The sequence below is a fragment of the Vanessa cardui genome, chromosome 14 (genome assembly GCF_905220365.1).
Source record: "Vanessa cardui chromosome 14, ilVanCard2.1, whole genome shotgun sequence".
NCBI classification, from domain to species: Eukaryota; Metazoa; Arthropoda; class Insecta; order Lepidoptera; family Nymphalidae; genus Vanessa; species Vanessa cardui.
The window spans coordinates 4,838,119-4,854,445 of record NC_061136.1 but is presented as its reverse complement, the minus strand read 5'-3'; the positions used below and the strand labels follow the sequence as shown (position 1 = coordinate 4,854,445).

Sequence of the window (16,327 nt, the reverse complement as noted above, 5' to 3'; positions counted from 1 at the left end):
AAACACGCTCAAAAAAAAAAAACAGGAAAATCCGTTTTTGAACCTACAATCTTTAATAACAATTCACATGCTCTCCATAACACTATGCCATATGGACTCATAATAATAGCGATTAACATTCATAGTTAACACACCATGTTTCATTACAAGAATTCAATACAATTTCAATGGAACAGATAGCGAATCGCTTTACACGAATGACTAAAGCATTTTAATTACGCATTAAATAGGTTACGGTTATTTAAAATAACTATGTTTTAAAACCAACATTTATAATCATTATTTTCGTTTCTTGGGAAATCGACGCATTTGGGTCAATGTCGATGTGCCTCATACGACGTTATGTTTATTAATCATAACGCATCACAAGACATATTTAAAACGATATACCGTCAAATTATTTACAAATATTTCATATTGGCTACGTAAACATTTAGTTGTATTATTGATGTTTCATTTGGTAGGGCTTTGTACAAGCCCGTCTGAATAGATACCACCCACTCATCAGATGTTGTATCGCCAAACAGTAAAGTAAAGTAAAGTAACAGCCTGTAAATTTCCCACTGCTGAGATAAGGCCTCCTCTTCCATTAAGGAGAGGGTTTGGAACGTATTCCACCACGCTGTTCCAATGCGGGTTGGTGGAATGCACATGTGGCAGAATTTCGATGAAATTAGACACATGCAGGTTTCCTCACGATGTTTTCCTTCACCGCCGAGCATGAGATGAATTATAAACACAATTAAGCACATATATATAGTGGTGCTTGCCTGGGTTTGAACCCGCAATCATCGGTTAAGATGAACGCGTTCTAACAACTGGGCCATCTCAGCTCTTAGCATCGCCAAACAGTATTAATCATTATTGTTGTGTTTTGATATGAAGACTCACTCTTCAAATCAAAACTAGCCAGTGTATAAAGGTACAAAGAACATAACACCTTAGTTGGCGCATAGTCTCTTTCCGTCAGGTGAGTCTCCAGCCTGTTTGCCAAATATATTATAAAAAACAGCAGCATTTTCTATGGTGCTGACCACTTAACATCAGCTAAGCCCATTAGTGCATCCATATTTTGCATATATTAAAAAAATTCAATAGGTACTCAAAAATATCAATATCACTTCAAACTATAAAATCTTAATTTCATAAAATAGCTTTTCTTGGTGCGTTTGTTATTTATAAACAGTTTAAAATAAGAACAAATACCAGAATTTTCCAGAAATTCAGAATTAAATAAAAACTATCAGTTTCATAGTATCTTTTATTTTTATCAAGTAATGTTACACTGCTGGGCTATACTCCCACACTCCAACTCAGTCTATTGTGGATTTGGCAAACACGTGGCGAATTGTTCCACGTGTATTACTTAAGATATTTTCCTTCCTTGATGGAAATCATCCATTTCGTATAGTTACATATTATTTAACGAGAAACGAGATTCAATAGCAAGGTTGAGATATGTAAGCATTATTAATTGCGTAAATTCGCTGATGTAATAATGACGATGATTATTATTGTAGACTAGCTGTGCCCGCGACCTTGTACGCCTTTGAAAATAACAAAAAAAAAATATTATTGTTACTTCCCTATTATATCAGTTATCTGCCAGTGAAAGTCCCGTCAAAATCGGTCCAGCCGTTCCAGAGATTAGCCGGAACAAACAGACAGACAGATCGAACGACTTGTAAAAAAAATTATTTTGGTATATGTACCGTGCATAAATACATTTGCATTGAGTAAAAAAGGGATATTTTAATATTACAAACAGACACTCCAATTTTATTACATGTATAGATGGCGGAAAAAAGCCATGGTGAGTAAACTAAAATAGTTAGAAAATTTAACAGTTCATCCAGATGATTGCTATTACTACATGTCCAGATATGAATCCACGATCGATAAAGCCCTACGTTTTTATAAAATTTATAATCAAAGAAAAATTTTATTAAATATAGAATCGCTATTGTTTGCCGAAATCTAACATTTCGGAAATAAATACCTCGGACCTGAGAAAAACCGGCGTATCAATTATCCGTAAAATTCAATTAATATTCATTGATTAATCTCGAATAATTTTATTCCTGTTAGCAACATGCAATTTTTCAATTGGTATTTTTTTTTTTTAATTTTCTTATCTTTACGATTTTAAGATAAAACTTGGAATTTCACGTCATTAAATCTTTGTCCGTTTCTGATAAAAACGCTGTAAAATGATTGATGCTATTGTTGATCCGTTTTTAATAGCTGGTAACATTTTGACGACCTCCGTGGTCGAGAGGTGTGTACACTGGTTTTCATGGGTACGCCACTCCGAGGTCCCGGGTTCGATTCCCGGCCGAGTCAATGTAAATTATCATTAGTTTTCTATGTTGTCTTGGGTATGGGTGTTTGTGGTACCGTCGTTACTTCTGATTTTCCATAACACAAGTGCTTTAGCTACTTACATTGGGATCAGAGTAATGTATGTGATGTTGTCTCATATTTACGTATATATATTTATATATTTATTGTGAGTGCGGGTCGACGATAGACATATAGACCAAGGATGACTCGATTGTACCTTGGTGGATATTTATTATTATTATTAATGTTTCGTGTCAGTTTAGAGTATAAATTGTCTACATACAAAGTTGTACAGAAATCAATAAAAATTATCGCATGATAACGAAATTTATGAGCTTTGTAATATTTGAAACTAGTTGCCGCCTGCGACTTCTCTCGCGTTTTAGGGATTGGTTGTAAAGTGTTAAGACACAAAAACGAAGCCTGTGTCCTTCCTTACAGCCTGGCCACGATAAATTCACGGACGCGAATATTCGCGCGGTGCGAACGTCTAAGCGTCTTGCGAACAAACGTATAGCAATGTACATGCTTCGCCGTTCGCACCGCGCGAAATTTCGCGTCGGCGAATTTCCCGTGGCCAGGCGGTTAGAGTTCAAGTCTGCCTAATTTCATCAAAGTCAGTTTGGTAGTGAAACGACAGACAGACAGACAAAGTGACTATCTTATTTATAATATTAACGAATGTTTATATACAAAAGATTAGCTTGTATGAATTCCTTTTGTAAGCAATTTAACACTATAAATCTTATGTATAAAAATATAAAATGATCTATAAAAAATACACGTAACAAAACGAATACACACGGACATCTGATAATAGAACACGACAATACACACAAAACTTACAAAACAAGAGCAAACATTGCATCGCAAACAAGACCAGTCTCGCTCGGCAAACATAATAAAGATTCCACGTCAAACAAACGACGCGTTTATAAAGCACGTGTGATGACACACCGAACTAATGACACAGTTAGTGTTTTAAAATGTCATATCACGAATCATGATAACATCATAATCCACGTGACAAGCGCATTTTTCTATAAAAATTTTTTGGTAGCGATTTTTTTGCGTCAATATTACAAATATGATATAAAATTAAAACATGTACAGAGTAATGCAATATAATTTAAAAGCAAGTACACTTGCTGGAAATAAATTTGTGTAAACATCTAGAATTAGTTAGACTCATCTGTTAACATCTAAAACAAACTTAGGACCTTTTAAATTGAATGATAAAAGATGATAAATTAACAAACTATACAATTAATAAATTTACGTAAAAAAAAGGTTTCAATGTCTTAAACGATGTGGGACCGCAAAATAAAATAATAACAACCACAAACACCACTAAATTATGTAATGTAATATAGAACGTTTTATCTCGGCTGTCTATTAAAAAAACTTCATACTAAATTTATTTGACACTAAATAAACTTTACGATAAAAAAAAACATGTGCAAGGAGACACGCCGATCTAATCTATCACATGATTCATTGTTAATTTCAACATAATAATATTATAAATGTGAAAGTAACCTGATGAAATTTGGTATGAAGCAAATTTCAACTCCAAGTAAGCACATAGTCTACTTTTTGCCTGACACATGTCAACTAAATCCCTAAAAGGAGCGGTGCCGCGGACGATAACTAGTATAAAATAATTACAAAGATTATTCAAAGCATTATAAAAAGTATTCCAAGTTAATACACGGGCTGTACGGCTATATTGATTTAACAAATCTCTGTTGAATGACACGCTAATCTAATGACATTATTAGTGTTCGACGGTATCATGTCAACGTTTGATAATACCTGATAACGGGTATCACGGATTGTGATTAACGTACTTTAATTAAAATTCTTTACAACGGATATAAAATACAATCTAATGAAAGACAGTCGGTAGGGTAAGTACCTATGTATATATTTCTTTTTTTTTCATGTGTTTAAATAGGACACAAAAATTTGAAACAAAATCCTTACATGTGTGTGTGAGGTTGTGTGGGTGTATAAGTGTGCGCATGCATGTAGTATCTATGTAATTAATTATTATTATTTTCAAAACGTCTTGATGCCATGTTGATATTGCGTTTTTAAGTATTCATATATAAATGGAAGTTTCTTACTTATATTGATTTTCATTATTAACGATTATCTACTCTGTAAAAAGTTAATATTTTAAAAACTGCTTACGACTGTACAGATGTAATTCATGTATCCCATAAATATAACAATTAATTATTTTATATGCTTTCATTATAAGTCAAATAGTAAAAAATATTCCAACTGTTATTATTTCCACGAAATTGTCACCAGCATTTTTGTATTACCAAAGAATTCCTTACAAATTCGCATTGTAGAAAAACTGACCATGAACGAATATAAAGAATATTTAAGCAGACCTTTTCGAATTAACGAAATGTGTGCGAGAGGTTAAAATAATTATGTAACCGAAAACGTTTCACATTTCAAGTATGTTCCTGTAATTTATTTCGTGACGATAATTTCAACCTATTATGGTTTGGTTGCCTTGTAAATAACATTTCAACGGACCACATACAAATGAAATGTAACGCCTTAAAAGCCTGTAGTATTTAACGCTCATTAGTTCACAGATAAAAAATCAATACTTGGTATTAGTGTGAGGGATGGATAAATCAGTGTAAAAACAGATATATACATATTGAAATATATTAGCTCCAGTATACAGTATGGATTATTAAGATTATAAGGAGTTATTTACTATTCTTGCAGTAGATTTGTGTATGCGTTCTCTGACCGATAGGCCATTTACTTCCCAAAAAAACGCATTATACATATTGTATGTGTATAGCCAGGGCCAAATTTGGAGGTCTGGTGGGCATTTCATTTCTATGAATATAATTTTAAAATAATTTATTTATATTTGCATAGTCGAGCATCTTAAATAATTTAAATAATCCTCGTCATAACAAACTATCATCCCAATTAAAGCAATTAAGAAATTATAGCAATATTTATATGCCTATCAATAACTATAGTATCAATATCGACATTGAATCCTTACCTAAAACTAAGCAGATGAAAAATGTATTACCCAAATTGCTGAGGCAATATATACGGAATGAAACGATTCGTATTTTCATTTAACCAATTGTTAGTGATATTTCAGCGAAAAAAACGCTTTGAATTTGTCGAAAGGTTTTAACTGAAACAAGCACAGGCAGAAAATACAATCCGAGTTTCGTACTTCATTTTATTTGAATAAATTTTACGTGAATCATTTCTAAATGTTGGATTTGTTTTTTTTTTTTTTTTATCTAACTAGATATAGTGAATAGTGGCACAGACAAGAAATCTTTACCCAACAATGGGTGAAGTCTGACTGATGACGATAGTTATTATTAAATTATACACCATCACATGTATTTATATGTGTGTGTGTATGTAGCTATATCTCTTTGATGAAATTGAGAAAAGAATAAAGCAATTAATCCTTGTAAAAAGCAACAGTGCCGTTTCAAAGTGTTTAAACCTTCCGTAGTTGACTCGTTATGAACTAGCGCAATTAAGAAACTGGGTGTTTTCTTATAAAAGTCTGATTCAAAGATCTTGCATTTTCAAACAAATGCGCTTTGTTTGTTGACAAAGCAAAGTATTTATGTTTTTATATCGGATGTTAGCGAATCCAGGTTTTCTTTTCCTTAATTTTTTATTTACGTTTTTTATTGACTCAGTGCATTATAAATTGTATGTCATTATAGACTAATGTTATACTAAGCGATCTATGGTCCAGCAAGCAATCAATCAATATCTTGGTCGCAGTAGCTCAAAGGTATTTAGAAATAGCCCATTCAACTTGGTCCCTTTGACACGTTCATTTAAAGGTAAATAGGTGAATTGAGTTGAGATGGCCCAGTGGTTAGAACACGTGCATCTTAACCGATGATTGCGGGTTCAAACCCAGGCAAGCACCGCTGATTCATGTGTTTAATTTGTCTTTATAATTCATCTCGTGCTCAGCAATGAATGAAAACATCGTGAGGAAACCTGCATGTGACAAATTTCATAGAAATTCTGCCACATGTGTATTCCACCAACCCGCATTGGAACAGCGTGGTGGGATATGTTCCAAAAAACCTTCTCCTCAAAGGGAGAGGAGGCCTTTAGCCCAGCAGTGGGAATTTACAGGCTGTTGTTGTTGAGGTGAATTTCAATACAGTTATTAAACTGTATTGAAAACGCTTTTTAATAGTCTCCTTATCATCTTCATTACATAGTATAAAACAAAGTCGCTCTCTGTCTGAATCTATGTATGGTTAGATCTTTAAAATTACACAACGGATTTTGATACAGTTTTGTTTTTAATAGATAGAATGATTCGAGAATGATGAGAGAAAGGTTTTTGTATGTAATGGCCAATATAGTAAAGAAATATAGTAAAAAAACGCAACAATTTTAGAAGTTTCTAACAAGATGTCGTAATTAGTATATTAATATATTTCTTAGCATTGCACTCGGGTCGCTAGTGAACTTATTTACAGAAATGGATTAATTCGAAGCAATATTACTCGTAATACTCGTAGTGATTTCAAGTGCTATTAGTTATATTGAAATTATCGAATGATATCACAAATTCTCTGACCCTTTCTAATAAGACAAGTTTTACTACTAAATCTACATAGCTTGACGTTGTCAATGAAGATATCTAACTTAGCAGTTGGAATTGTTTTAGTTCTAGACTTGGACTGCTAAATTAAATTTATGTCTCCTTTGTGGGCCAGACTGCAAACCTCATTGAAGGTATTGTGGATTGTAGCCAAAGCACACTGATCTATGCAAATCCTTCTAATATAATAATTATTAGTTTTCGTCAGCTATTTTAAGCAAATCGAAAATAATTATAGCCTGTTATATATCTATCTCGTTCTTGTGTCGTCATTCAAATATTTTATTTAATAATTTATACTGCGATACACATTTCTATCATATAAACTGTCCGGAAACCAGGACGCCTAGTGTACGAAAAAGCTGACGTGTCCCTTTCGCATATATATTACGCTGCTCACCTAGGAGCTTAAAAGAGATGATTATAATGTTGGAAAAATATAAAGAATTAAAAAATATTTCATTTTTTTAATATCAAGATATACCTGAATCACTGTAGTCTTCAAGCTTCTTTAAAACATCATATAAACTTATCTTATTAAATAGAGTACACGACTTTATTATTCATTATATACGAACGATAAGATATCATTATCTGGTCGAGTTATCAAGAAATCTTATTAGATTAAAGTACAAATAGATTAACGCGAAAGTGACTTATGGTATCTTGTTGGGTACAAATCGCAATGCAAATGTTCACTAAGCTTACTTAGGCCTCTCCATTTGAGAAGGTACGATATCATTTCAAAACGCTGCTCCAATGCACTGATACTATGTTTTTCACAAAACAACAAAACTAGTCTTCGATTAAGATTTAGATGGATCACCCACCACTTCATCTCTGCTCAACTCGCTGAGCAAGATTTATTTAATTTATCAGAGACCACATAAAAACTAATGAAATTAAAATAAGAAAGTTTTTCTCAACATATCCGATGGCATTCCAGCAACGAGCGCTATGAAAGGATCGCGTTTCATACGCCCCACAATTGTTCATTTCTCTTACATTTCATTCGGAACCTGCGGCGCATATTATTAATTTTCCCTGTGACTTGAATTTACGATGTTCATTTAGCATCGAGTTAATGTGGCGGTATAAAAGCGGTTGTATTAAGTATGGACCCTGAATTGGACTACCATTATATAGCGTTTAAAATGACGCTTACACTCTCGTATTCGTTTAGAGTTTATTAAAATCTGTCATAAATTTAATACGAGTGAAGCTGCTAACGAGAATGTGAAAGGGGCTACGTAAAATTAAAATTAAATTAATATATTGTATTAAAAACAACTTAAGAGCTTTTAGAGACTGCGTGGTACCTACCACACAGTAATTACATATGCTACTGACAACGACTAATATATAGTTTGTGATCCAATTTGAAGGGACATTATCATAAGGAATTTTACCCACTATATAGCAGTGGCATTGCAATCAATCTTGCAAAGTAAAATGAGCCCTACCCTTGTGTCTGTATTTACACTGGCTGACTTACCCTTTAAATCGTAAAAGATTAATAATTAGAATTATTAAATAAGTAGAATATGTGATAAGTTATTGGTACCAACCCAGATTCGACAATAGCCTCGCCACCAAGTAAATACATATGCATATAATACATGTCCCGAGTCAGCTTACCTGAAGGCAAGGTTCACGTTATTACTATTTTTTTACTGGAACTGTAATGAAATTTCAACTTCATTTAAATCATCTTCAAGACGTCTAATGAACTTCAAAATTAGCATACATATTGACTGATCACAAAAAATATTTAAATAACTTTGACAGCCAAATAAAAAGATTGGTTGCAATCACACCTTCCCCACTTTACTGTCGGTAAACGGTTTTCTTTGGTCTTTTTTTAAATAATATATTTTATTTATAAGCCCTTAGAAGGTCCACAAAGTTCACAACGTTTGAATTAATTTAGAAATAACAAAATGTATCGTATAATATTAACGTAATATTTGAATAATCCAATATTAAATCTAAATTAACTTCGCCTGTACCTAAATCATTTTTCACTGTAATAATTTCCTTCGGCTTCAGGCGTCGATTATTGAGTATCGAATAACACATTAAATATATACAGTTATTATCTTCACCGCAAGTTAGGTTAACACGGCTCAATAGTTTGTTACTTATTGTTTGATATAGAATATTAAATATTTATGTACAGTCGGGGTAAGAAAAGGTTCGTCACCTTAAGATCTAATTTCGTATGCTCAAAATGAGCGATAATCTGTTTTACCGATTGAGAGTGATATATTGATACTTAGATTCAAAAGGTACTAAGCGTTTAAGACTTGATAAAAAATATTTTTTAAAACTGACGAAGTTTTTCTAACTCTAACTTCACAAAGTCATACGCTAATTAAGTCGAGTTTCCTAAATTTATTCAAACAAGCGTTTTTTTTTTGTATAACAAAACCGAGAGACAAGACGTTTTTTTTTTCGTGTACAATATTAAAAATACACGTTTATAATATTAAACTCGACGCTATTATAAACGCAAGCCGTATTATGAATTTATATTCTCATACTAGCGCAGAATGCACTCATAACGTACTCAGACTTTTTAATTTCTTCACTTTATATGAAAATCGTATACACACAAATGAACACTGTTTCAAACATCAGTAATACCGCATTATATATTTACATATTCAAATGTATACGTGTGTAAATACATATACATGTTATAACGTCAAAAGTCAGAGAGGTCGTAACTCACACAATCATTTTATTTGTTCTCAAACCACATCTTAAAGAGAAGATTTTGATTATGGCCTGTGTTCAGAATTAATTATTAACGAAGATGGTCGTAACAGTCTTAATGAAATAAGTTATTCGAATTACAAATAGAGCGTTTGGATTTATATCCCAACGAATCTTAAATAAAAAAAAGAACTGTATTTATCAAGCTTATATAAATAATAGCATTTCACAAAAAATATAAAATTAATTTATTAACCGGGATGGCCGGTTGTTATGCTAAGAAAAAATACAACATTAAAATTTCTAAGATATAATAAATATTTTTTATCTGTATCTCTTTATCTATTTCGTTTTTGTACCAGGTAGGCGGACAATCAAAGGAGCTACCTACTGGTAAGTGATCAACACAAACCATATGTATTGATACAGTACATCGCAAATGCGCTATTAATTTTGGGAGCTAAGATTTTATGTGTCTAGTGACTGTAGTTAGACTGGGTCACTCACCCTTCAAACCGGAACACAAGGATACTAAGTATTACTATTTCGCAGCAAAATACTGGGTGAATGGATGTTACCACTGTACTTGCATAAAGCCCTACCACAGTTTGGCGATAAGAGATTCGAATATATTAATTAACGACTCACACTAAAGTTAATGATATATTTTTAAAAAAAGAACATCAGAACATCATTTTTTTTTGCAGATAATAATAGTTATTGCCAATACCGAAACGCTTTTCACGTTAGTTAGATACGAATATATTAAACATTTTAAACCACGAACACACACATACGTACGACGTATGTTGTCGTATGAAAAATTAGTTCGTTTATTGTTCCCTTGATAATGAACACTACCGCGAATTAAACACGAACGGATATGAAAATTTACCGCACCGATTTGCCCTCTGACCTTTAGCAGATAAACTCGTACAACTAGAGATAGACGACGTTCTGGGTACAATCAACAATATAAACGTACTTTGACAGTAAGGCCTCCTTTATATTATGTTATAAAACCTTCTCATATTCTACAGACATAGGCACATGTTGCTTATCTCGAAATAAAAGCTGAAATTATTATATTTACTAAACAACTTTATGTTATTGTCGTTCGGACGAGATACGTGGAAATAGTTATTATATAAAATAAATTATTTAAATTTAGAACACAAAATTGTATAGCAGTTATCTATATAGATTTATTATTAGTGTTTACACATAGTTTGAAAAATATATAATTTGAACATTTTGAACTTTCTAATTTATATCGATATGTAATTGTATTGACACTATATATCCGTAAAATATTTTTTGTTGTAATCAATTGGCTTTTGGAGAGCAATTTATATTCAAGGGATTAAAGTATTCTATGAAAATAGAAATTACATTATTTTTATAAGCCATACGTCAATATTTCCGAACGTATGTTATTCTTTTTAAAATATGTATAATGCATAAACTATTTCTTTGTAATAAACATATTAATGTTTTTATGTGTTCTTACTTATCTGTTTAATTTGTGGTGTACAATAAAGTGTTTAAATAAATAAATAAATAAATAAATTAATGTATAGTGTGAATATTTCGTCAATATTTTCACGAATGATTGCTAATAATATTTGTTAAAGAATTGTACACTAAATATTGGAAATTCGCTCATTATATAAACCTCAAATTACTCGGAACCCTACATATTATATACTCCTATTATCTCTTAAAAACGTGTCACAATATAACCGAATAACACATATTCTCTTATGAGCCACACAGAGAGAATTACCTTACATTTTTACCATACTTCTGGCTTCATAAGTACCAAATACTAACACTTTAATAAACCTATGTGAGGTTTACGATAGAATAATATTGTATATTTATTTTAATTTCATTCAAAACATTAGGCTAAATATATATTACTCGCGTTTAATTTGGAATAAACATACCTGTTTCGTAACAGATATAATCCAGGTAAAGCACGTGAGTCTTTAGCGATTTTGAACGAACAATGGACTCATTTTGGGCAAACAACTGAACTTTCACGAGATTATAGCAAACTGTTGAAGGAAATCAACATATAAAAAAATCCTATATATGTAGGTTAATTCTTTCACAGTTGTATGGACCAGTGGACTACTGGTACGGCGTGAGGGAATAAACACCGAACCTTCTCGAGACAGGAAACTAACCCAGTGCTAAAACATTTACAGTCCGTTATATTTTTACCCGTTTCGTAATTTATCATATTGTTTGACATACATATCTTCTTTCTATGATGATCCTTTATGTCGCATTATTCTGATGAAGGTACAGGTTATATAAGTGTACACGTCTATAATAATATTAAAAATTCTATAAAAACTTTCGTCTATTTTTGCTCTCGGCCAAACAACTCCATTGAATTTGTTAAACTAGATATACATATATAGCAAGCTTGAATGTTAAGACACATACTTATATAAACTACTTTTTATGCTTAAAATCTTACGATTAACTCTTAAAACTCGAATGAAATCAGAAACAAGTTATTTAAATTTCATCTATATTAGCGCGTGATTACAAACTTATACAATGTGTTCAAGCTAAGATGGCCCAGTGGTTAGAACGCGTGCATCTTAACCGATGATTGTGGGTCCAAACCCAAGAAAGCACCACTATATATATGTGCTTAATTTGTGTTTATAAATCATCTCGTGCTCGGCGGTGAAGGAAAACATCGTGACGGAACCTGCATGTGTCTAATTTCATCGAAATTCTGCCACATGTGCATTCCAACCCGCATTGGAATATCGTGGTGGAATATGTTCCAAACCCTCTCTTTAATTAAAGAGGAGGCCTTATCCCAGCAGTTGGAAATTTACAGGCTGTATCTTTACTTTACAATGTGTATAATCAATAAATAGGCATACTATATCCGTCCCTATTTCGACGATAAATATTTACCCCAATTCCATACGAAAGTTACATTGTTATAATATTTTATTGTCTGTAACCAAGATCCAAGCCAAGAAATAGAACTTATCATAATTCATGGAATATATAAAAAGATAAATGCTTTTCATCGCTTAGATTGCTTTTTAATTAAAGTTAATTCAAACAAAGATCGGTATGAGTTTCACTCAAAGTTAATTGATTTTTTTATGAGTCCTGTAATTAAAAAATGGTCTAAGTAACAATTTTGTCTTGCTTATTCATCATCTTTCGCATAATATAACCTCTTTTTTTCAAAACTTCTTAAGTTTATATGTTTCAAAGGTGTCTAAAACATTATTCATTTGACATATATGCATATATCTATAGCGACGAATAGTGTCGAATGACGCGATAGGGAGCTATTTCTATTGGTCGTGTAAATCGGCAATAATCGGTTTTATTTTCAATTCATTGCATTTTAGGATGCTACATCTAAGTTGTGTCGTCCTATACATCTCCAAGCCGATGTTTTTTTTTCGAGTCCTACGCTTAATGGTTGAGGAAAAAGAAAAAACTTTTTAGGTTCATTGATAAGATCGCCTTTGTACACCTTTACTACCTTTAATTATCACTGTATTTTATAATGGGGTGTATAATAAACAGTATTTATATTGTATTGCATAGACACATTTACTATACGATATGTTTAAACGACTAATATGTAACAAAAAAATTATAGAACCTTTTAGGTCATATAACTTCTCACAACGAAGCTAAGGAGTGGAGCAGTAATCATAAATGTCAATCAATCTGGAATACTAAAGCGGGTCTACACAGGCGAGACAATATGACACACGCGGTAGTGTGGAATTTAATATGTGCACTTGAAATAAATACAAGTATTTTTAGAGATATTTACCACGTGTAGGTAGAATTCACATAATCATAAATTACTATAAATAAAAATTAGACGCAAACAATGAAGCATGAATGAATTTCATATAATAAATTCTTGGTCTTATATGATTAATAGGTTGTGTATGTATTATTATTTATTCTTTGACACAAATACTGGTTTTTTTCGCCAGTAAATGTTTTCCATAACTGACAGGTAAATTTTGATGATTTTTTATGTTTCCGTCACATTCAATCAATTAATGAAAATACATTAAAATTTTCTTCACAACGGTATGCAAATTCTCTAGATTCCATAAAAAAATAGATGTAGAAATGAGGAGGAAAAAAAATCACCATCGAAAAACACCCTCTGATATTTCGCGTCAAGACTCTCCAATAATGGCTTCTTTACAAAATAATGAATCAAATACGTTTTTAACAAATGTTATACTATACAAAAATTAAAGCATTCTTATTCATATTCGTAATAATTATTAAAAACCTACTTTTTTATATAGATATATATTAAAAATTAAAAGGCCATAGAATAAAATATTATTACAGTAAATTCAGTATTACACACCAATTTAGGATGTATGGATAATATAATTCGTGTCCGTTGCCAGTTTAATCCAAATAAATTAAAAAAAAAACCGTTTGTGTTATGACCTTTGGTACGGCACGCACGATTTTAATATTCATTAATTTTTAAACAACAATGGCCAAATTATTTTCGAAGCAACTTACAAGTCCAATAAGAATGTTGAACTATGATGAACACAAGAATAAATTGTTGTATTTAATATATATATATTTTAATTTTACGTTTAATCTTTACAAAGATTTTTTTTATTTTAAATATTTGTTTCCGAACGAATGGACACTTAAAAGTATTCAATATGTACGATTTTACGCTCGCACTTAACTCATTTTATTAAAATTATTTTCATATAAAATAACAATAGGTTAATGACTTGCCAATTACGAGCCTATAACTTCTTAATCGGTGGAACATATATTTAAATAATTACGTAAATATGGTCAAGGAAATCTAGTATGTTAATCGATTAAACAAACAAGTTTTTTAAACTTCAATGAAATACATTTAGTGAAAAATCATATAACCCGAAAATCAGATTATTATGCCAAGGACACTATGATACCCTTTCACCTTACTCATTATCACTTCCATAATACTCAATAATCGTTACGTACTAAATTATAATTATGTTTTATTTTTAATCATGCTTACCTATTTTTATTTAGATGTATATACGATGCAATAATTTAAGAGTAATTTTGCTGATATTTAAATTTCTGTTACAATTGTATACAAAATACGTGTTTTAAATCAATTACAGAAAGTATGTTTGTGTGACACACCTACCTATAAGTTATCTAGGTAAGAGATAACTCTTCTAGGTATGCAATTATTTTAATAGGTCAAAAATAACATTTGTAAAATCAAATCCAAAAATGAACCATTTCAAGTTTAAGAAATAATGGTAAAAAATCAGATTAACCAACACTCAATTTTATTTTTTTAATACCTTGGGTATAGATGTGACACGTGTTTTAGTAGCTAGTACACGTTTAATTTAAAACGTACCGTATTAATTAAAAAAACAATAAACTGTGTAAGAAGGTTATACGTAATTAAAATAAGAAATAAATTCTTAAACTTAAGTTAAACGTAATATAATAATGAACCTATAAACCAGTACTTACAACGTAAAACAAAATGCCGGTACGTTGAAAATCCACTCTCGGCCTGTTTACACAATACAAAAACTTTGAAAACACAGAAGAAACAGCACAGTCGGTTTATTTATCACGAAATATTAGCACAATACTTTGTCATTATCTCACAATATAACACACAAACTCGTTTAAAAAGTTTTAGAATCTATCGCGAAGAAAACGCGGCAACGCTGTATTATGTTACGCACTACCACATCACACCGCGATCGCTCGCCAACTGAACAAGTGAATGAGTTAGTTGTCTCATCTGCGAATCAAATGAGTGTTGAACGTTGATAGAATGATTTTATAATCATAACGCGATAAATAGAAACGAAAAATGCAAGAAATAGTTTTCACATTTAAATGTTAGTCAAATTATTAGGTGCTTACCTACGAACATACTTACCTGATTCTATTTTTGTTTAATCTATATTTGGTTAGAATAATTTATGTCTTTAACCTCATTATAATACATAACAATAGGTACAAATTACCCACACAATTTTAGAAGTTGAATAATTAAAAATAATTCTTTTATCGTATCAAATCGATCGACATTTATATAGTTTTGGTACGAGTATATGGGTCACGTGATGGTGTGTGGTCACCACCTCCCATAGACATTAGCGCTGTGATAAATACCAACCATTTCTTACAACCTCGTGAGTTATGATGTTTTCTCCCTCTATTTGTACTGGCTCGCTTACTCTTCAAACCGGAACACAACAATAGCAAGTATCTATTTCTGTTTAGCGATATAATATCTGTTGGTTCCTACCCAGACTGGTTTGCACAAAGCCCACTACAAGATTATCAAGCTGGGTTGAACCCTGTTGTTGTTGGATGGTAAAAGTTCGAATTTTCTGGCACTTATCAGTCTATATGAATTTATGTAAAGAGTTTACATCTGTGTTTTCGTACACACAAATATTATTGTGCACTATTTTATTGGTATATTATTGAGCACCTAATTTTAAGAGGAAGTATTTAATATTTTAAGATTATAATAAGATACATTTATGGAAGCAAAGTGCTACTTATTTAAAAAATTAAACTCCT

General features: G+C 31.4%; 1 protein-coding gene across 2 annotated transcripts in view; it reads right to left on the bottom strand.

Moving 5' to 3' along the window:
* Nucleotides 1–15,519, bottom strand: part of LOC124535045 (angiotensin-converting enzyme-like) — a 130,035-nt gene extending 114,516 nt beyond the window's left edge. For both annotated transcript variants that reach the window (XM_047111071.1, XM_047111073.1), the window contains exon 1: nucleotides 15,254–15,519. The gene's annotated coding sequence lies outside the window, so the exon portion shown is untranslated. The remainder of the gene's footprint in view (nucleotides 1–15,253) is intronic.
* Nucleotides 15,520–16,327: the final 808 nt, after the last annotated feature.